At 48.7% G+C, this 21,439-nt stretch overlaps 1 pseudogene; it reads left to right on the forward strand.

The window, feature by feature from the left end:
• Positions 1–3,798: 3,798 nt before the first annotated feature.
• Positions 3,799–3,939, forward strand: LOC138262536 (U6atac minor spliceosomal RNA; annotated as a pseudogene).
• The last annotated feature ends 17,500 nt before the right edge of the window (positions 3,940–21,439 follow it).

A 21,439-nucleotide genomic window follows, 5' to 3' on the forward strand; every position in this document is an offset into this window, starting at 1 on the left:
ATACAAAACTACATTTGACATTTCAAATGTTTTTTCTATCAAAATATAACACCTGAAAGAAGGAATGTAACTGTTTTAACTACATTAGGGACCCGGAGAAATGTTAGGGATCCAGTGAAGATTTTATAGGTTTCCTCAAGGGTATTAGCACAGTCCGGGTCTGTTTTCTGCCCAGGTAACACCAATTTTACAAGACACTGACTCAAAAGCATTGTCCGAAGTTGATGACATTTACCTCACAGATGATGATTTAAACATGCCAGGATGGATCATATAGTTCTTGGATTCACTGTTCATTGATAAAAATCCAATTTTCCAATATCTAAAAGTGCTTTTCTCAATGTCCTTTTTTCTAGGATATGAATTCGGAAACGAAGGCAGAAGCCTTGCAACACACTTCTTAGATATGGGTGTCTCTACAACCTCCAAATACCTTATAAAAGCTTCAATCACTCTTAGACTTTCTAAACTTTGGTAGAACATAAATGCCGGATTATGCACAACAGGTTAAACCGTTATCCATTTTAATTTGTCTTAATGTTTCTGAAAAACATTGGACTTCAGAACATACCACTATTCTTAGAACACTACAAACAGACATGCTTGTTTCTAAACACTCATATACTCATGAAAACACTATTAATTTAGTGATCCACATAATTGCAAGTTCCAGTGGTTACACGTGTCACCTTTATTGAAGGCAACACTGTGCCAATTGCATATAGATCACATTTATATTCCAATGTGGAAATGTGTTTTTCATTGACAGAAAAATGTCTGACTGTAGTTTAAACAGCTGTCCTGAAGGAATGTCTATTGACCCAGGGGAAACGCATAATTGTGGGCTCCCCATTGTAGTCCCAGAGGCTGTCACTAAGGCAAGCTTTCCTAAGGCAAAAGCCTTACATCCAATATGGATCCAGTAGGCCACTTCTTTAGCAGCAACTGATGTAGATTATGTCTTTCACCCTACATTTAGAACACATAAATGTATTCAATATGAACAACAATACCCCATGCTGCATTACATTTTGCCTCTAGATCAGTATGATTACATAATATATACCGATTGTTCAGCAGAGCCCGGGGTTGCTAATAAGCAAAAGTATTCAGCATCATGTGCTGCAGTAAAGGGTGTTATGAAAGATGGTGTATTTTTGGCACAAAAACATATAAAGAATGTTACACCTGGCAGCCTTAGGGTGGTCATACCCCAACTTTTTTCCTGCCTTTCTCTACTTTTCTGACACTGTTTCTGTTGGTTTTAGGACTCTGCACACTTTACCACTGCTAACCAGTGCTAAAGTGCATATGCTCTCTCCCTTAAACATGGTAACATTGGTTCACACCCAATTGGCATATTTGATTTACTTGTAAGTCCCTAGTTAAGTGCACTACATGTGCCCAGGGCCTGTAGATTGAATGCTACTAGTGAGCCTCCACCACTGGTTGTGCCCCCCACATCAGTAGCACCTTAACCATGTCTCATGTCTGCCATTGCAAGGCCTGTGACTGCAGTTTCACTGCTACCTCGACTTGGCACTTAAAAGTACTTGCCAAACCTTAAACTCCCCTTTTTCTACATATGTCACACCTAAGGCAGGCCCTAGGTAACCCATAGGATAGGGTGCTATGTAGGTAAAAGGCAGGACATGTACATGTGTGTTTTATATGTCCTGGTAGTGGAAAACATCTAAATTGGCTGTCCAGTACTGAGAGGCCTACTCCTTTCATAGGATAGCATTGGGGATACCCTCATATACTGTTTGAGTGGTAGCTTCTGATCAGAAAGGGGTAACCAGGTCATATTTAGTATGGCCAGAATGGTGATACAAAATCCTGTTTATTGGTGAGGCTGGATTTTATATTATAATTTCAGAAATGCCACTTATAGAAAGTTAGCATTTCTCTGCACTTAAAATCCATCTGTGCCTTACAGCCTGTCTCCTATCTATGTCTGGGCTGGTTGACAGCTCCCTTGTGCATTTGACCCAGACAACCACAAACACAGGATACTCAGTCACACCTGCACTAATCTGCATACTGAATGAGTCTTCCTGGGCTAGGAGGGTGGAAGGCCTGACAATTACATTTCAAAGGCTAGTGACCTGCCTGTAGGAGGCTGGCCTGGCTTGTAGTGGGTACCAGAGGTACTTCCACCTTGTGCCAGTTATCCCTTATTAGTGTAGAAGAGGTGTTTCTGTTGGTTTTAGGACTCTGCACACTTTACCACTGCTAACCAGTGCTAAAGTGCATATGCTCTCTCCCTTAAACATGGTAACATTGGTTCACACCCAATTGGTATATTTGATTTACTTGTAAGTCCCTAGTTAAGTGCATAACATGTGCCCAGGGCCTGTAGATTGAATGCTACTAGTGAGCCTCCACCACTGGTTGTGCCCCCCACATCAGTAGCACCTTAACCATGTCTCATGTCTGCCATTGCAAGGCCTGTGACTGCAGTTTCACTGCTACTTCGACTTGGCACTTAAAAGTACTTGCCAAACCTTAAACTCCCCTTTTTCTACATATGTCACACCTAAGGCAGGCCCTAGGTAACCCATAGGATAGGGTGCTATGTAGGTAAGAGGCAGGACATGTACATGTGTGTTTTATATGTCCTGGTAGTGGAAAACATCTAAATTGGCTTTCCAGTACTGAGAGGCCTACTCCTTTCATAGGATAGCATTGGGGATACCCTCATATACTGTTTGAGTGGTAGCTTCTAATCAGAAAGGGGTAACCAGGTCATATTTAGTATGGCCAGAATGGTGATACAAAATCCTGCTTATTGGTGAGGCTGGATTTTATATTATAATTTCAGAAATGCCACTTATAGAAAGTTAGCATTTCTCTGCACTTAAAATCCATCTGTGCCTTACAGCCTGTCTCCTATCTATGTCTGGGCTGGTTGACAGCTCCCTTGTGCATTTGACCCAGACAACCACAAACAAAGGATACTCAGTCACACCTGCACTAATCTGCATACTGAATGAGTCTTCCTGGGCTAGGAGGGTGGAAGGCCTGACAATTACATTTCAAAGGCTAGTGACCTGCCTGTAGGAGGCTGGCCTGGCTTGTAGTGGGTACCAGAGGTACTTACACCTTGTGCCAGGTCCAGTTATCCCTTATTAGTGTAGAAGAGGTGTTTCTAGCAGCTATGGCAAAGCAGCTTAGGCTGAACTAGGAGACATGTAAAGCTCCTACTATACCACTGGTGTCATATGCACAATATCATAAGAAAACACAATACACATAAGTACTAAAAATAAAGGTACTTTATTTTTATGACAATATGCTAAAAGTATCTCAGTGAGTACCCTCAGTATGAGGATAAGTTATATACACAAGATATATGTACACAAACCAAAATTATGCAGGTAATAGCAAGAAAAGTAATGCAAGCAGTGTAAAGTTACAATAGATTGCAATAGGAGCCCATAGGTATAGGAGCAACACAAACCATATACTCCAAAAGTGGAATGCAAACCACAAATAGACCCCAAACCTATGTGAGCTTGTAGAGGGTCACTGGGACTGTAAGAAAACAGTGACGGTTAGAAAAATAGCCCACTCCAAGACCCTGAAAGGTAGGTGTAAAGGGCACCTACTACCCCCAGAGAGCACAGAGTCCGTGATAGGGGGATTCTGCAGGAAGAATAAACACCAGCAATGCAACAACAGTGGATTTCTGGACCTGAGTACCTGTAAGACAAGGGATCCAAATCCAATAGTCGTGACAGAGGAAATGACAGCTGAGGGTGCAAGGAAGCTGCCACCTGTTGGAAGAAGCTTGGAGTTCTGCAAGAAAGAAGAGGAGTAGGAACTTCCCCTTTGGAGGATGGATGTCCACGTCGCGATGAAGCTTGCAGTGGTGTTCCCACACAGAAAGACCGCAAACAAGCCTTGCTAGCTGCAAGGGTCACGGTAGAGGTTTTTGGGTGCTGCTGTGGCCCAGGAGGGACCAGGATGTCGCCACTTGGATGGGGAGACAGAGGGGGCACCCAGCAATGTAGGGAGCCCTCACAGAAGCAGGCAGCACCTGCAGAAGTACCTGAACAGGCACTTAGAATAAAAGTGAACAGGAGTCCACCCGAAGTCACAAAAGGGAGTCCCACGACGCCGCAGGACAACTCAGAAGGTTGTGTACTGCAGGAAGGAGTGTCGGGACCCAGGCTTGGCTGTGCACAAAGGAAACCCTGGAAGAGTGCACAGGAGCCGGAGCAGCTGCAAATCATGCGGTACCCAGCAATGCAGTCTAGGATGGGGGGGCAAGGACTTACCTCCACCAAACTTGGACTGAAGAGTCACTGGACTGTGGGAGTCACTTGGACAGAGTTGCTGAGTTCCAGGGACCACGCTCGTCGTGCTGAGAGGGGACCCAGAGGACCAGTGATGCAGTCTTTTGGTGCCTGCGGTTGCAGGGGGAAGATTCCGTCGACCCACGGGAGATTTCTTCAGAGCTCCTGGTGCATAAATGAGGCAGGCTACCCCCAGAGCATGCACCACTTGGAAACAGTCGAGAAAGCCGGCAGGATGAAGCGATACAAGGTTGCTAGTAGTCATCTTGCTACTTTGTTACGGTTTTCCAAGCGTCCTGAGCAGTCAGCGGTCGATCCTTTGGTAGAAGGTGAAGAGGGAGATGCAGAGGAACTCTGATGAGCTCTTGCATTCATTATCTGGTGAGATCCCCAAAGCAGAGACCCTAAATAACCAGAAAAGGAGGTTTGACTACCTGGGAAGGAGGATTGGCTACCAAGAGATGTAAGAGCCTATCAGAAGGAGCCTCTGACGTCACCTGCTGGCCCTTGCCCCTCAGAGCAGTCCAGTGTGCCACAGACACCTCTGTTTCCAAGATGGCAGAGGTCTGGGACACACTGGAGGAGCTCTGGGCACCTCCCCTGGGAGGTGCTGGTCAGGGGAGTGGTCACTCCCCTTTCCTTTGTCCAGTTTTGCGCCTGAGCAGGGCTGGGGGATCCCTGAACCGGTGTAGACTGACGTATGCAGAGATGGGCACCATCTGTGCCCATCAAAGCATTTCCAGAGGCTGGGGGAGGCTACTCCTCCCCAGCCTTCACACCTACTTCCAAAGGGAGGAAATCCTTTGTTTTGCCTTTCTGGGCCAGGGCTGCCTGGACCCCAGGAGGGCAGAAACCTGTCTGAGGGGTTGGCAGCAGCAGCAGCTGCAGTGGAGACCCCGGAAAGGCAGTTTGGCAGTACCCGGGTTCTGTGCTAGAGACCCGGGGGATCATGGAATTGTCCCCCCAATGCCAGAATGGCATTGGGGTGACAATTCCATGATCTAAGACATATTACATGGCCATATTCGGAATTACCATTTTGATGCTGTACATAGGTAGTGACCTATGTACAGTGCACACGTGTAATGGTGTCCCTACACTCACAAAGTCCGGGGAATTTGCCCTGAACGATGTGGGGGCACCTTGGCAAGTGCCAGGGTGCCCACACACTAAGTAACTTTGCACCCAACCTTCACCAGGTGAAGGTTGGACATATAGGTTACTTATAAGTTACTTAAGTGCAGTGGTAAATGGCTGTGAAATAACGTGGACGTTATTTCACTCAGGCTGCACTGGCAGGCCTGTGTAAGAATTGTCAGAGCTCCCTATGGGTGGCAAAAGAAATGCTGCAGCCCATAGGGATCTCCTGGAACACCAATACCCTGGGTACCTTAGTACCATATACTAGGGAATTATATGGGTGTACCAGTATGCCAATGTGAATTGGTAAATTTTGTCACTAGCCTGTTAGTGACAAATTTGGAAAGCAGAGAGAGCATAACCACTGTGGTTCTGGTTAGCAGAGCCTCAGTGAGACAGTTAGGCATCACACAGGGAACACATACAGGACACATACTTATTAGCACTGGGGCCCTGCCTGGCAGGGTCCCAGTGACACCTAGACTAAAACAACATATATACAGTGAAATATGGGGGTAACATGCCAGGCAAGATGGTACTTTCCTACACAACCCCCCCCCCCAAACGAAGGACAATAAGACTAGCCATGACCTGATGAACTTCATTGTCTACGTGGAAATATCTGGAGAGTCCATCTGCATTGGAGTGGGTACTCCCAGGTCTATGTTCCACTGTATAGTCCATTCCCTGTAGAGATATGGACCACCTCAACAATTTAGGATTTTAACCTTTCATTTGTTTTAGCCAAAGTAGAGGTTTGTGGTCTGTCTGAACAATAAAGTGAGTGCCAAACAGGTATGGCCTCAACGTTTTCAGTGCCCAGACCACAGCAAAGGCCTCCCTCTCTATGGCAGACCAACGCTTTTCTCTAGGGGTCAACCTTCTGCTGATAAAAGAAACTGGTTGATCCTGGCCCTCAGAATTCAGTTGTGATGAGAATGCCCCTACCCCTAATTCAGATGCATCAGTTTGAACAATGAATTTCTTGGAGTAACATGGGCTTTTTAGGACAGGTGCAGTGCACATGCCCTGTTTGAGCTCCTCAAAAGCTTTCTGACAGCTAGCTGTCCACAATACCTTTTTAGGCATCTTTTTACTTGTGAGATCATTAAGAGGGGCTGCTATGGAGCCATCGTTTTTAATGAATCTCCTGTAATACCCAGTGAGGCCTAAGAAGGCCCTCACCTGGGTCTGTGTTGTAGAGGGAAACCAATCCATGATTGTCTGGATTTTCCCCTGAAGTGGTGCAATCTGTTCTCCACCTACCAGGTGTCCCAGATAAACCACCTTTCCCTGCCCTATCTGGCACTCTGAGGCCTTGATAGTGAGGCCTGCCTTTTGCAGGGCCTCCAAAACTTTCCAAAGGTGGACCAGGTGTTCATCCCAGGTAGAGCTAAAGACAGCAATATCATCTAGATATGCTGCACTAAAAGCCTCCAACGCTTGCAGGACTGTGTTCACCAACCTCTGAAAAGTGGCAGGTGCATTCTTCAAATCAAAGGGCATTACTGTAAATTGGTAGTGCCCTCCTATAGTTGAAAATGCAGTTTTAGGTTTAGCATCCTCAGCCAATTTGATCTGCCAATACCCTGCAGTCAAATCAAAGGTCCTTAGATACTTGGCAGATGCCAGTGTATCTATGAGCTCATCTGCTCTGGGAATAGGGTGAGTATCAGTTTTTGTTACCTGATTGAGACCTCTGTAGTCTACACAAAACCTCATCTCCCTTTTTCCATCTTTTGAGTGAGGCTTTGGTACAAGCACCACAGGACTCGCCCATGGGCTTTCAGAAGGTTCAACCACTCCTAGATCCAGCATTTTCTGAACCTCCTGTTTTATGCAATCTCTGACATGGTCAGGCTGCCTATAGTTTTTACTTTTGACAGGCAAGCTGTCTCCAGTATCAATTGTGTGTTCACACCAAGATGTGGTGCCTGGCACAGTTGAAAAGAGTTCAGAGAATTGTCAAAGGAGATTTATGCAGTTGTCTTTCTGTTCTGCTGTAAGACAGTCTGCCAAAACTACTCCCTCCACTAAAGCATCCTCTTCAGTGGAGGAGAAGTGATCAGGAAGAGGGTCACTCTCTTCTTCCTGTCCTTCATCTGTTGCCATGAGCAGGGTAAGATCAGCCCTGTCATAGTAGGTTTTTAGGCGGTTGACATGAATCACCCTAAGGGGACTCCTGGCAGTGCCCAGGTCTACCAGATAGGTAACCTCACCCTTTTTCTCAACAATTAGATGGGGTCCACTCCATTTGTCCTGGAGTGCTCTTGGGGCCACAGTCTCCAATACCCACACCGTCTGTCCTGGTTGGTACTGGATCAGAACAGCCTTGTGGTCATGCCATTGCTTCTGGAGCTCTTGGCTGGCCTGAAGGTTTTTACTGGCCTTTTTCATGTACTCAGCCATTCTGGATCTTAGGCCAAGTACATAGTCCACTATGTCCTGTTTGTGAGCTTTTAAAGGTTGTTCCCAACCCTCCTTCACAAGTGTTAGTGGACCTCTTACAGGGTGTCCAAATAGGAGTTTGAAGGGGCTGAAGCCCACTCCTTTCTGGGGTACCTCCCTGTAAGCAAAAAGGAGGCAAGGTAACAGGACATACCATCTCCTCCTGAGTTTTTCAGAGAGTCCCATTATCATACCTTTGAGAGTTTTGTTAAACCTCTCTACCAGTCCATTAGTCTGTGGACGATAAGGAGTGGTGAATTTGTAGGTTACACCACAATCCTTCCACATAGCATTCAGGTATGCAGACATAAAGTTGCTACCCCTGTCTGATACAACCTCTTTTGGAAAACCCACCCTGGAAGATTCCCAGGAGGGCCTTTGCCACTGCAGGAGCTGTAGTGGTCCTTAGAGGGATTGCTTCAGGATATCTTGTGGCATGGTCCACAACCACCAAGATAAACCTGTTGCCTGAAGCAGTAGGAGGGTCAAGAGGGCCAACTATGTCAACCCCTACCCTTTCAAAGGGGACCCCAACCACAGGTAGTGGAATAAGGGGAGCCTTTGGGGTGCCACCAGTCTTGCCACTGGCTTGGCAGGTCACACAAGACTTGCAAAAATCTTTAGTGTCCTCTGACATCCTAGGCCAGTGAAACAGGGGACAAGCCTTTCCCATGTTTTGATCTGGCCCAAATGCCCAGCCAAAGGAATGTCATGTGCCAGAGTTAGGAGGAACTCTATGTACTGCAGGGGAATGACCAATCTCCTGGCTGCTCCAGGTTTTGGGTCCCTTGCCTCTGTCTACAAGAGGTTGTCCTCCCAGTAAACTCTATGTGAGTCACTGACATCCCCATTTTGCTGTTTGACAGCTTGCTGTCTGAGACCCTCTAATGTGGGACAGGTTTGCTGTGCCACAATCAGCTCTTCCCTGGCAGGCCCCCCTCCACCCAAAAGCTCAGCAGTGTCTGCTGCCAGCTCATCTGGTGAATGTTCTGCACAGGGAGGAAATTCTTCTTCCTCAGAAGGAGAATCATCTGTAGAGGGAGGTATAGTGGGTAGGGATTTACCCTTGCTACCCCTAGCTTTAGGGAGCACTTGGTCCATTGTTCCAGGATCCAAGTTACCTTGTCCTGTTTGCTTTTTGGCCTGAGCCCTTGTCAAAGCAAAAATATGCCCAGGAATGCCCAGCTTTGCTGCATGAGCCTCCAACTCCACCTCTGCCCAAGCTGATGTCTCTAAATCGTTCCATAGTAGACAGTCTACAGTTAAATCTGAGGCAACCACAACTTTCTTTGGACCAGTAATCCCCCCCCCCAGTTGAGATTCACAACAGCCATGGGGTGGCTAAGAGTGTTGTTATGAGCGTCTGTCACTTGGTACTGCTGACCAAGTAGGTGTTGTTCAGGGTGCACCAGTTTCTCTATCACCATGGTAACACTGGCACCTGTGTCTCTGTAGGCCTGAACCTCAACACCATTTATTAGGGGAAGTTGCTTGTACTTATCCATATTAAGGGGACAAGCAACCAAGGTGGCCAAATCAATGGCACCTTCAGAGACTAACACAGCCTCTGTGGTCTCCCTAACAAGACCAACCCCAACTAAATTACCAAAAGTGAGCCCAGCTAATCCCTTGGATTGGCTATTAGTAGGTTTGCCCCCACCACCACTGCTATTACTAGGGGCACTAGAATTTGCAGTAGGGGTTGTGGTAGTGGGAGGTTTGGTGTTTTTCTTTGGACAACTGGCATCAGTTGTCCAATGGCCTTTGACTTTACACAAATAACACCAAGGCTTTTTAATTTGATTATTGGAAGAGGATTTGGACCCACCAGAGGATTTTTGTGGGCCAGATGAAGACTCAGTTTTACTTTTGTCCCCACCCTTGTCAGAAAACTTACCATCCTTCTTCTTGCCATCCTTGTCACCCCCTGTATGAACTTTTCTGTTCACTCTTGTTCTGACCCATTTGTCTGCCTTCTTTCCCAATTCTTGGGGAGAGGTCAGATCTGAGTCCACTAGATATTGGTGTAACAAGTCAGACACACAGTTATTCAGAATATGCTCTCTCAGAATAAGATTATACAGGCTTTCATAGTCAGAAACTCTACTGCCATGTAACCACCCTTCCAAGGCCTTCACTGAACAGTCAACAAAGTCTATCCAGTCTTGTGAGGACTCTTTTCTGGTGTCTCTGAACGTAATCCTGTATTATTCAGTGGTTAAGCCAAATCCATCCCAGAGTGCATCCTTCAAAACTGCAAAATTGTTAGCATCACTTTCTTTAACAGTAAGGAGCCTATCCCTACCATTTCCATTGAAAGATAGCCATAATATAGCAGCCCACTGCATTTGAGGGACCTCCGGTACCATACAGGCCTCTCAAGTGCAGCAAACCACTTGTTGATGTCATCCCCCTCCTTGTAAGGGGGGACTATCTTGTGCAGATTCCTGGAATCATGCTCTCTAACAGGATTACTATCAGGAATACTGCTGTTGCTGCCACCATGGGGTCCAAACCCCAATCTCTGTCTCTCCTTCTCCAGGTCTAAGGATTCCCTATCTAACGCCAGCTGTTGCTGTTTAAGCTTCAGTCTGGTCTCTTCAACTCTCAACTTTTTGAGTTCCCTTTCTAACATATTGTCTTCAGGGTGGGTGAGTTGGGAATGCTTGGACACAGAAGATAAATTAGAAACAACAGAGGGAGATCTGTCCCTAACTGACTGAACCCTGATAACCTGGCCTCCAGGAATAAAGACACCCCTACTATGATGGGAACCTCCAATACTACCAGCATTACTAGGTGGCCTGCTAAGGGGCAGATTTGGAACAGAACCCTCCCCACCTCCCTCAAGGAGATCCCCTGAGTCAGAATGGGTGCCTTCTATTAACCTCTCATTTGAAGTGCCTCCTAGGGACTCATCATTCACAATAAGCATGTTATATAGAAACTCTTTTGTAGGGTTCTTTCCTATTACTAAACCTCTATCTAAGCATAGACTCCTTAGGCTCTTGTAATTCAAATTGTCATAAGTAGTATTGAACATTTTAAGAGCAGACTCTACATCAGACATGATAGCAAAAGGTATAGAGACAGTGAGAAGGAAGAAAACGTTTCAGAACTTTTTAAAGAACAGAGAAAAAAACTTTTTCTAACTTTTTAGAAACTTTTAGAAGTTTTAGCGTACTTTTCAGAACTTAGTAAAAAGTTTAAGAGGAGAAAAGCAAAACTTTTTGGTTAGGTGTACATACACTGAACTTGTTTTGTATAGTATTCTCTTATGAAAGTATACAATGACAAAGAGGTAAGTAGTTACAAGTACTTATCCCACCGCTGCATAACCAATGTAGGAGGCTGGCCTGGCTTGTAGTGGGTACCAGAGGTACTTACACCTTGTGCCAGGTCCAGTTATCCCTTATTAGTGTAGAAGAGGTGTTTCTAGCAGCTTAGGCTGATAGAAGGTAGCTATGGCAAAGCAGCTTAGGCTGAACTAGGAGACATGTAAAGCTCCTACTATACCACTGGTGTCATATGCACAATATCATAAGAAAACACAATACACAGAAGTACTAAAAATAAAGGTACTTTATTTTTATGACACTATGCCAAAAGTATCTCAGTGAGTACCTTCAGTATGAGGATAAGTTATATCCACAAGATATATGTACACATACCAAAATTATGCAGGTAATAGCAAGAAAAGTAATGCAAGCAGTGTAAAGTTACAATAGATTGCAATAGGAGCACATAGGTATAGTGGCAACATAAACCATATACTCCAAAAGTGGAATGCGAACCACGAATGGACCCCAAACCTATGTGAGCTTGTAGAGGGTCACTGGGACTGTCAGAAAACAGTGAGGGTTAGAAAAATAGCCCACCCCAAGACCCTTAAAGGTAGGTGTAAAGTGCACCTACTACCCCCAGAGAGCACAGAAGTCGTGATATGGGGATTCTGCAGGAAGAACAGACACCAGCAACGCAACAATAGTAGATTTCTGGACCTGAGTACCTGTAAGACAAGGGGACCAAGTCCAGTAGTCGCGACAGTGTCGAGAGTGGGCAGGAGCCCAGGAAATGCCAGCTAAGGGTGCAAGGAAGCTGCCACCTGTTGGAAGAAGCTTGAAGTTCTGCAGGAAAGAGGATGACTAGGAACTTCCCCTTTAGAGGAGGGATGTCCCACGTCGCGATGAAGCTTGCAGAGGTGTTCACATGCAGAAAGACCGCAAACAAGCCTTGCTAGCTGCAAGGGTCACTGTAGAGGTTTTTGAGTGCTGCTGTGGCCCAGGAGGGACCAGGATGTCGTCACTTGGATGGGGAGATAGAGGGGGCACCCACCAACGTAGGGAGCCCTCACAGAAGCAGGCAGCACCAGCAGAAACACCTGAACAGGCACTTAAAAGAAAAGTGAACTGGAGTCCACCCGAAGTCACAAAAGGGAGTCCCACAACACCGGAGGACAACTTAGAAGGTTGTGCACTGCAGGAAGGAGTGACGGGGACCCAGGCTTGGCTGTGCATGAAGGAAATCCTGGAAGAGTGCACAGGAGCCGGAGCAGCTGCAAATCACGCGGTACCCAGCAATGCAGTCTAGCGTGGGGAGGCAAGGACTTACCTCCACCAAACTTGAACTGAAGAGTCACTGGACTGTGGAAGTCAGATGGACATAGTTGCTAAGTTCCAGGGACCACGCTCGTCGTGCTGAGAGGGGACCCAGAGGACCAGTGATGCAGTCTTTTGGTGCCTGCGGTTGCAGGGGGAAGATTCAGTCGACCCACAGGAGATTTCTTCAGAGCTTCTGGTGCATAAAGGAGGCAGGCTACCCCCAGAGCATGCACCACCTGGAAACAGTCGAGAAAGCCGGCAGGATGAAGCAATACAAGGTTGCTAGCAGTCGTCTTGCTACTTTGTTGCGGTTTTGCAGGCGTCTTGAGAAATCAGCGGTCGATCCTTTTCTAGAAGGTGAAGAGGGAGATACAGAGGAACTCTGATGAGCTCTTGCATTCGTTATCTTGTGAGATCCCCAAAGCAGAGACCCTAAATAGCCAGAAAAGGAGGTTTGGCTACCTAGGAAGGAGGATTGGCTACCAAGAGAGGTAAGAGCCTATCAGAAGGAGCCTCTGACGTCACCTGCTGGCACTGGCCACTCAGAGCAGTCCGGTGTGCCACAGACACCTCTGTTTCCAAGATGGCAGAGGTCTGGGACACACTGGAGGAGCTCTGGGCACCTCCACTGGGATGTGCAGGTCAGGGGAGTGGTCACTCCCCTTTCCTTTGTCCAGTTTCACGCCAGAGCAGGGCTGGGGGATCCCTGAACCGGTGTAGACTGGCTTATGCAGAGATGGGCACCATCTGTGCACATCAAAGCATTTCCAGAGGCTGGGGGAGGCTACTCCTCCCCAGCCTTCACACCTATTTCCAAAGGGAGAGGGTGTTACGCCCTCTCTCAGAGGAAATTGTTTGTTCTGCCTTCCTGGGCCAGTGCTGCCTGGATCCCAGGAGGGCAGAAACCTGTATGAGGGGTTGGCAGCAACAGCAGCTGGACTGGAGACCCCGGAAAGGCAGTTTGGCAGTACCCAGGTTCTGTGCTAGAGACCAGGGGGATCATGGAATTGTCCCCCCAATGCCAGAATGGCATTGGGGGGACACTTCCATGATCTTAGACATGTTACATGGCCATGTTCGTAGTTACCATTGTGACGCTGTACTTAGGTAGTGACCTATGTGCAGTGCACGTGTGTAATGTGTCCCCGCACTCACAAAGTCTGGGGAATTTGCCCTGAACGATGTGGGGGCACCTTGGCTAGTGCCAGGGTGCCCACACACTAAGTAACTTTGCACCCAACCTTCACCAGGTGAAGGTTAGACATAGAGGTGACTTTTAAGTTACTTAAGTGCAGTGGTAAATGGCTGGGAAATAACGTGGACGTTATTTCACTCAGGCTGCACTGGCAGGCCTGTGTAAGAATTGTCAGAGCTCCCTATGGGTGGCAAAAGAAATGCTGCAGCCCATAGGGATCTCCTGGAACACCAATACCCTGGGTACCTCAGTACCATATACTAGGGAATTATATGGGTGTACCAGTATGCAATGTGAATTGGTCAATTTAGTCAGTAGCCTGTTAGTGACAAATTTGGAAAGCAGAGAGAGCATAACCACGGAGGTTCTGGTTAGCAGAGCCTCAGTGAGACAGTTAGGCATCACACAGGGAACACAAACAGGACACATACTTATGAGCACTGGGGCCGTGCCTGGCATGTTCCCAGTGACACATAGACTAAAACAACATATATACAGTGAAATATGGGGGTAACATGCCAGACAAGATGGTACACAGCTCTCATAAAAGGACTGCCAAACCTCCTAATGGGACCCCGGGAAACAGACCTGTACTGAAAGGGGACCTTGCGCACTTAAAACCACCCTTTAAAGTCTCCCCCACTTCAAAGGCATTTTTGGGTATATAAACTGGCTCTCTGACCCCACCAACTCAGACACATCTGGACCTGTACCTACAACCTGTCAAGAGGAGCTGCCTCGTGGCCCAAAGTACTTATCTGGACTGCTTTGGTATGAAGGACTGCTACCCTGCTGTTGCCTTGCTGCCCTCTGACTTTCATGAGAAGTGCTCTCCATGGGCTTGGATTGAGCTTGCCTCCTGTTTTCTGAAGTCTCAGGGCCAAAAAGACTTCATGTCTTCAAGGAAACTCCTTGTGCCCCGAAAATCGCTACACAGCCTGCTAGAATCAATGCACTGCCTGCGCTGTGACGAGAAAATCACTGCACAGCTTAACTGGAACAGTGCAGCCTGACTTCCCGAGCAAAGGTAGACGCAGTGCCTGCATTGTGACTGAAAATTTGATGCACAGCCCTATGCAACGACGCAGCCCGACTTCCTGAGAGATGAATTGACGCAGCGCTTGCTGTGCAACAAATGTTTTTTAGCCATTGCCTTCTGGATTGATGCAACACCTGTGACTTCTTCCTGTTAGCTCAGGATTTTCCCCACATCGTCCCTGGGCACCAAAGAATTCCCTGCACCGCAGTGAGGAACCAAGACTGCACGCCGGAAATCAACACGAAGCCCCTTGCAGGGTGGAAAGAAACGATGCACCATCTGTTCCGCATCGGAAAATCCGACGTGCATCACCTCCTCTGCGGTCTGCAAACCAGGTACTTTGTGCAAACAAGAGACAACTGTTGATTTCTAAGATTTAAGACTCTTTTTAAACATGCAAAAGTGATATCTCAACTTGTACTTATTGAATCTTTACTGTTTTGACCTTAATTTAACCAGATACACATCTTATACAGTATTTTTCTAAACATGTGTGGTGTATTCTTGTGGTGTTCTAACTGTGTTACTCTATGATTTATTGCGCAAATACTTTACAATTTTGCCTTCTAAGTTAAGCCTGACTGCTCAGTGCCAAGCTACAAGAGGGTGGGCACAGAAGAATTTGGATTATGTGTGATTTACCCTGACCTGGATTGTGGTCCCTACTTGGACAAGGTTGAATACCTCTGCCAACTAAAGAGCCCATTTCTAACACAGAAGCTTTGGGTGACTTTAGTGCTCAGCTAGCTGAATTGAAAGCTTTGACTCGGTCACTGTAGAATACAGAGGTAGAATTCTTTACACTTAGAGTGTGATTCCTATTGCTACATCCAGTCCTACAGTGATAATCTTCATTTTTGGAGCTTAAATGGATTTAGAGATCCTAAAGGTAATGCAATCAAGCATGAGTTGTTTTGGGGAAAGGTAGCAGCTCTTGAAGATGCTTTGCCTTGTCTCATGTTCTACATATACTGAGTCATCAACGTGTTGGTGTGCATGTTGCATGTTGTAAGGAATTAATTGACTGGTGAAGCTGACAAAGTACCTGTCCAGACTGTTAAAGAAGCTTTGATTACTTGTTCACATGCAAGTATAGATGGTGACATTACGGCTGCTGCCACTGCTTTTGCTAGTAACACACCTCTACCAAAAAACTGTCCCAAGGACACAATAACATCCTCTCCCTCTCTGAAGACTCGCCAACACCAAAATCAACTTTAACAACTGCATGACAAATGTCGCCAACAGGATGAAGGACATCTGCCTGAAGCGCAACACAGACAAGACAGAGGTACTGATTTTCAAAAACAAAAGCTGGCTATTGGATGCATACTGGCAGTCCTCAGAACTTTGTCCGACTCCTACCCCAACTGACCATGCTAGGAACCTAGGCATATTTCTGGACAGCAGGCTAACCATGACAACTTCTCAATTCTGTCTCCCCCTCCTGCTTCTTCATCCTCCGCATATTTAAATGCCTGCCCAAAGCTCCAGAGGCATCATCGCCCAGACCCTCATCTCCACCCGACAGAACTACAGCAATGCTCACTATGCAGGGATCAGAACTCACCTCCTTTGATGACTACAGACCATACAGAACACTGCAGCCAGAATTGTCCTGGATCTCCCTATATGAATCCACATCATCTCCAACATCAGGGAGCTCCACTATCTCCCTGTACAGAAAATATGCTAGTTTTAACTCCTGTTCCATGCATACTAGGCCCTTCACAACTGCAGACTCACCTACTTGAACCACTGCCTAAACTTCCATCAGCCCACCAGACATCTCCTCTTCATTTTCCTTCCTCTATCCCTCACTCCCCACATCCAATGTAGCAGATTTGTAGGTTGCTCCTTCTACCTAACAGCGAAGACATGGAACGAGCTACTCTTTAATCTACAGACCGCCCCTTGCACTTCTATTCTCTTCTGTTGTTTCCCATTTCACAGCTTTTGACTTTCTTTCTTTACTGCCTTAGTTGTCGGTTTCCTAGAGTAATACATTTAATTGTTGCCTGTCAGGTTTTATCTATGATTTCCTATCTTTACTATTAACCACTACTCCTCTATAGTTCCTTGTCTATCATGGCTGTGTTATTAGTTCTCCACAGTTGCTTTTACTGCCTTGCATTTTCCTGAGTGATTATCTGTATTTGTGAGGACAGCTGATAAGTTAGATGTGTTTCTTGCCCACTGTGAGTGTTTATTTTACAACCCATTTTGGTGGTCATTGCAACCCTGGCGTCGGTGTTAAAGCGGCGATAAGACCGCCAACAGGCTGAGGGTAAAAAAAATTTAATTACGACCGTGGCGGAAACTGCCAACATAGACAGCCACTTTAACACTCCGACCGCCACGGCTGTACAAACAAACACAGCGGCGGTCACCGCCAACAGACAGGCGAAGGACAATGTACCGCCCACAGAATTACAACCTACCAATCCGCCACCTTTTCTGGGTCGGATTCACCGCAAACAAAAAGATGGCGGAAACAGGAATTCAAAGGAAAAAGGCTCACCTCTGCACACCCCACGACGAACCAGGACGCCATGGAACCAGAGCTCCACACTTTATCTTCTTGCTCCTCTACCAGGAGCACAAACGCCAGCGGCAAAGACCACGGTGAGTACTGCACCTACGACACAGGGGAGGGGGGAGGGAAAAAAGAGTGACACACACATGCAACACCCCCAACCCCACCCTTACCCACGACAACACACACACTAATACAGCATGATACATTACAGTTACACCCCCAAACCCCCCTGGAAGAATGCAAAGACAAAAGGAAATTAAGTGAATGATTGTAATATATTGAAATTCAGTATTCAAAATATATACATACACTATTAACAAATATATACACCAATAATATAAGTCCAAGGTATTCCACCATTAAAGTCCGTGGACCACTGGGCCCAAAATGCATGGGCGAGGCCCACACAAGATACCCGAACAAGACGGAGAGAACACTGCAGGGGCATCAGATAGAAATTAAACAGGAACCTAAGGGGGAAGGGAAAGGGTGAGCACCTCAGCCGGTTGAGTGCACAACGCCAAATCCAAAAGGGGGCCCGATGCCCACTGTTCAATCCTGGGGAGTGCAAAGCCACAGCCTCTCAAGTCTTTACAGTGGGTGGTTTGCCCACTGTTCAATCCTGGGGAGTGCAAAGCCACAGTCCGTCAAGTCTCTACAGTGGGTGGTTTGCCCACTGTTCAATCCTGGGGAGTGCAAAGCCACAGACTATCAAGTCTCCCAAGTGGGTGATTTGCCCACTGTTCAATCCTGGGGAGTGCAAAGCCACAGACTCTCAAGTCTCCCAAGTGGATGGTTTGCCCACTGTTCAATCCTGGGGAGTGCAAAGCTACAGTCTCTCAAGTGGATGTCAGTCTCCATTGGTTCTGGAGGGGCCTTGTGCCCAGAGTGCTTCATCCTGCCAAGGACAGAGGTAGTGGATGTCAGTCTCCACTGGTTCTTGAGGGGGCTTTGTGCCCAGAATGCTTCATCCTGCTCGTGGCGGCCTCAGTAGCTTCAGAGCTTTTGGCGCTCATGGGCCTGAGGTGCTTGTTACGGTGGTGTCCTTGGCAGCGGTGCTTATGGCGGCAGTGTTTTTGGCAGCGGTGCTTTTGGCGGCGGTGTTTTGGCAGCGGTGCTTGTGGCGGCGGTGTCTTTGCCAGCGGTGCTTGTGGCGGGGTGTCTTTGCCAGAGTTGCTTGTGGCGGCGGTGTCTTTGCCAGCGGGGCTTGTGGTGGCGGTGTCTTTGGCAGCGGTGCTTGTGGCGGCGGTGTCTTTGGCAGCGGTTCAGCTGCTGGCGGTCCTGTCTGTGGCAGTGTGGCTACTGGCGGTCACCTCCTGGGCAGCAGGGCTGCTTCTGGCCGTCCTGCCTTGGGCAGCGGGGCTGCTGGCGGTCGCCTCCTGGGCAGCAGGGCTGCTGCTGGTGGTCCTGTCTTGGGCAGCGGGGCTGCTGGCGGTTGCCTCCTGGGCAGCGGGGCTGCTGGCAGTTGCCTCCTGGGCAGCGGGGCTGCTGCTGGTGGTCCTGTCTTGGGCAGCGGGGCTGCTGCTGGTGGTCCTGTCTTGGGTAGCAGGGCTGCTGGCAGTCGCCTCCTGGGCAGCGGGGCTGCTGCTGGCGGTCCTGTCTGGGGCAGTGTGGCTGCTGGTGGTCACCTCCTGAGCATCGGGGCTGCTGCTGGTGGTCCTGTCTGGGGCAGTGGGGCTGCTGGTGGTCGCCTCCCGGGCAGCGGGGCTTCTCCGCCGTGCTGATCTTCCCAGACTTGTCGGTTTTCTTGTGCCCCTTCCCCACCTTGGAATGTGTCGCAGCTGACTCCACACTCCCACCTGTACCCCTGGAAGTGGCTTTGGTGGCTGGTGTCTTCCCCCTCTCCCGCCAGGCACTGGCCAACTTTTGATGCTTGACAGGTGGGGGACTGTCCGTGCTGTGGCTCCTTGCCACACTGTCTGCCCTGCTGCCTGGTGTACTCCATAATCCGGTGACTACTGGCACCACTGGTCCCGCCGATGTTGTGGCTGAGGTGATAGGTTGGGACCTGGAGAGTCAGGCCCTAGGAGACTGACGGGGTGGGGGAGGTGAGAGAAAGAGGTCAAGGTTGGACAGGAAAAGTTTCTTAGGAACACTGGGACGGGTAGATGGAGGGGGTTTGGGAGTGGAGGAAGAGGTAGTGGTCGTAGGAGGTGTCCGTTTGCTGACTTTGGGTGAAGATGCGTGGGCTGGAGGCTGTCGTGAGGTGGATGGCTGTTAGGTGGGTGTGTGGCTGCATTTGTGTGCCTTGGGAGGTTGCCTCACAGACACACTGGGAGAGGACACAGGGGATGTGTGAATGGTAGTGGGGGTGGTGACTGTACGTGAGCGGGGTGTGGTGGTGGGTGTGCTGGTGATGGACGTAGTGGCTGAAGATGTAGTGCATGCAGGTGTGAGTGGAGACGAAACTGGGAGGGATGAGGGAGACGAGGAGGAGGGGGACACAGTGGAGGAAGTGGATGTTGGTATGACTGCATGTGTGTGATGCTTGCGTGAGTGCCTGTCGGATGTGTGGTGCTTATGTTTGCCAGAGCTTCCTTTGTGCGTTGAGGTGTGTGCATGCTGGTCTGATGGTGTGCTTGGGATAGGCTGAGGTACAGGGGTGTGGGTCTGGGTGGAGGAAGTTGGAGGGGGGAGGCTAGAGATAGGGACAATGGCTGCCATCAGTGCTGAGGCCAGAGTCTGCAAAGCTCGCTGAAGGGCTGCCTAACCAAAATGAATGCCCTCCAGGAATTCATTGGTTTGTTGCAACTGCCTCTCTACACCATGGATGGCATTCAAAATGGTAGACTGCCCAACAGTGAGGGACCTGAGGAGGTCAATGGCCTCCTCACTGAGGGCAGCAGGGGTGACTGGGGCAGGGGCTGAGGTGCCTGGGGCGAAGGTGATGCCTTAGATGCAGCCGTACCTGTAGATGCGAGGGGCACAGGTGGGCCCACCACCGCAAGGGAGCTCCCATCAGAGGACGAGTCCGTATCACTGGCGTCAGCTCCTGTACCCGCCATGGAGCTCCCCTTGCCCTCCATCCCACTGGTGAATTCAGAGTCCTTAGTCTCACCCTCCAGGGCCATGTGGGATGCAGCTCCCTGCTGCTCCGGTGCCACTGCTCCTCCACCTGATGATGCTAATGCACACAAGTACAGGGAGACCACAAAAAGGGGGGGGGAGACAGAAGAAAGACAGGTTAAGTGCATGCATTACCACTACAGTTGGCGGACACGACAGACACAGAAGCCCCGTGCACTACTCCGTGCACTTGGGGTCCACTATTCAATCCCTGGGACATGGCCTACAAGGTTATGGCTGATATCTGCAAACATGGATGTCACAGGAGCCTGACTAGGTGTCGTTGGCACTGTACCCTGGTGGGGTGGGGTGCCACAGGGTCTGCCTAAAAAAGGGGACTTAACTAGCTAACTCGCCCTGGCCTAGGGGAACCCACAGCCCACCTCCCCCACCCAGACACCTCCACTGCGTGCTGAATCAGAAGAGTCTGCTGAATGAGAGTGTAGTCACCCCCTTGTTGCTGCTGTGATGCCCTCAAGCGCCCTTCTAACTCTGGATACGCCCCCGCCAAGATCCTGAACATCAGGGGGGTCATGGTGCGACGGGCACCCCTCCCACATTGGGAGCCATCCTGAGCTGAGCCTCCGCCGTCTTCTTTCTCCAGCGGCAAATGCCTTCCCATCTTTTCTGGCAGTGGGTGCTCCGTCTGTGGTAGACCCCCAGGGTCTGGACATCCTTGGCGATGGCACGCCAAATATCGTTCTTCTGGTGGGCGCTGACCTACAGGAATTGTACAGGGGAAAAAGAGAAGTTATTACCAACTGCACCGTCACAGTCATTGGCCCGCATCCCTACCCTTGCCCTGTGGCACATGCACTCACCGTCATTTCTAGCACGCCTCATTCTCCCCCCCTATCTTTCATCCACACCACTCCACACAGGCATTGCCCACACAGCATTCTACCAGTGTACTTACCTGTTTGTCTGGAGGACCGTAGAGTAGCGTGTACTGGGGGAGGACCCCATCCACGAGTTTCTCCAACTCCTCCTTGGTGAAGGCAGGGGCCCTTTCCCCAGACACACAAGCCATTGTCTCTTGCAGACTGATGTCACAGCAGCACTTGCAGTGTAGGTCCTCTCCTGTCGAAGATCAGGTATCGAGTGATTGAA

The sequence above is a fragment of the Pleurodeles waltl genome, chromosome 10, assembly GCF_031143425.1.
Source record: "Pleurodeles waltl isolate 20211129_DDA chromosome 10, aPleWal1.hap1.20221129, whole genome shotgun sequence".
Lineage (NCBI taxonomy): Eukaryota > Metazoa > Chordata > Amphibia > Caudata > Salamandridae > Pleurodeles > Pleurodeles waltl.